This window comes from Malurus melanocephalus, unplaced genomic scaffold (genome assembly GCF_030028575.1).
Source record: "Malurus melanocephalus ecotype Western Australia unplaced genomic scaffold, MMel_1.1 scaffold_368, whole genome shotgun sequence".
Taxonomy (NCBI): domain Eukaryota; kingdom Metazoa; phylum Chordata; class Aves; order Passeriformes; family Maluridae; genus Malurus; species Malurus melanocephalus.
The window spans coordinates 514,973-517,111 of NW_026623600.1; positions in this window are offsets into that span (position 1 = coordinate 514,973).

Below are 2,139 nucleotides of genomic sequence, written 5' to 3' on the forward strand. Positions count from 1 at the left end.
GTGGAGATGGAGGAGCGGAAGGAGAAGCGGGAGCTGCGGCTCCTGAAGGAGACTGCCCTGGTCCRGGACAAACTGAGCGGGGGTGAGAACACAGAGGCAGCGTGCCACAAACGGAAACAAGCCAAGAACCACCAGGAACTACCAGACAAGAAGCTTAARACAGTGAACTGAGAGACAAGGCTGGGAATGCTCTGCTCTGAGAGGGAAGCYCTCCGCAGGCCTCGGGAGCGTGCTGGCCTCGGTGCTGCCAGCACTGCTGGAAAGGGGCTGGCCTGGGCATCTGGGTTTGCTTGGTCATCATGGACCTCCCTGAGCTGCAGCTCCCATGGGTTGTCAGCAGCACTGGTCCTTGKAGAGACAGGATCTGCCCAGAGAGCTCCTGTCTGGGGGCTCACCAGTCCATGGGGCGTTTGTCTTTTAACCAAAAATTCTTCTCTCTGAACTGTTTTAATGTTAGGGTTTATGCTGAAAGGTATTGATAATGTAACAGCAGCAGGTGTGACCTTTACAAGAGATCAGGTGTGAGAGGCCCTGGAGGGGGCTGTGGGTTTGCCAGAAGAAGGTGAGCAGGTCTCAGTGATGAGGRTATAGCCAGCTATCAGAACCCAGGTGATGGAAGGGAAATTACGATACARTGAGACCCAATTTTAAGGTTCTAGGTTAAAACCAGGGGTGAGAATACATCTATACATCAGTGTTCCCATTTTATTTTGGTTTTCTCTGATTTTTTGTTTCAAAAGATCAGTTTTCCAAACCCTTTATTTAGAATCTGAATAAACCACTTGCCATCCTCCAGAAAACTGTGTTGTGTCTTGATCACTAATGAGGAAACAAAAACCTGGATTTCTCAGGAAAATGACCTTGGCTGGCTGATTCAGCATTGGGGTAAAGACCAAGATCTTACCCATCAGGTCGGGATCATGCTGGRGCCTCATGGCTGTGTTTCCTGCCTCTCTGTCTGTTACCATCAGGACAGGAGTTTTGCTTGTCACTCCCAGATGGCACTATCGGGCTCTTGAATGTCTCTGGATCAGATGACTGGGACTTTCCTCAAGCAGATCCCAGTGCTTGATGAAGAGGACAGGAAAGCTGGCAAAGCAGATCGAGACRGGGGAGGTCTGTGGTTAAGAGGAGYTTTTTTCTGAGGCTTTTTGTGGGCMAGCTTTGCTTCTTCCCTTGCCACTGCTGTCACCGCCTGTGTTTGGAAGCAGGAGGGGCACTCTGCTGTTGAAATTAAGGAGTTCATTTTTGGAGGCAACTTGAAGTCTCCCAGCCCTACTCAGGAGATGATACTTGTATACAAGGAAAGACTTAAGGCTTCATTTTAAGTTAATGGAAAATTAAGAGACAAGCTGTCAGCAAAGCCTCTTTTGTTGACAAGCTCTGCTTTCATGTGCCTGTCTAAAGCAGAGACTGGGGCATGGAYACATCTGTGTCATYCAGAAAAKCTCTGCTGGGCTTTTATGRAGAGGAGAGGACTGGGGGRAAAYGGAGCAAGTTCCYRTTAYTGGACAAGTGGAGRCAGGAGCAGGTTGGGGTGCCCAGGRCWGGACCTGGTTAGTGCTGGGCTCACAGAAGCAGATCTGGGACTTAACAGGATCTGTGTGCTACTTTTCATGCAATTAATGAAGGGTCTTTTATTTGGAAAATAGTGAACTGCTTCTCACAGAGRGTGTTAATAAAATGGAAATCCAGCAGGGGCAAGAGCCCACAGCCCCCAGGTTTCAGCTTTAGGTGGTTGATGCGTGTGCAGCACGAGGTGGAGATGGACGGGACGTGCAAGTGCCCGGTGTGGAAAAATTGTCCCGGGCTGTGTTCGGAGCTTCCCGCGGAGCGACCCGGGCTGGACAATTGCTTCTGGGGCTCCACAGCGGTGCCCTGGAGGCGCTGCGGGAGGGAGGCGACAGCGCTGGGACCGCCCCCGCATCCCGGCGGGACCCGGGGGCGGCTCCCGGGAGTCCCCTGGGCAACGGCCGCTCCTCCTCGCAAACACACGGCGGAACCGGGCGCATGGAGCCCGAGGGTGAGCGCGGGGCGGCGGGGCCGGAGCAGCCCCCGGAGCAGCCCCCGGAGCAGCCGTACGAGGCGCGGCTGGCGCGGAGCGCGGCGCTGGCCCTGGCCGTGCCCCCGGAGCGCTGG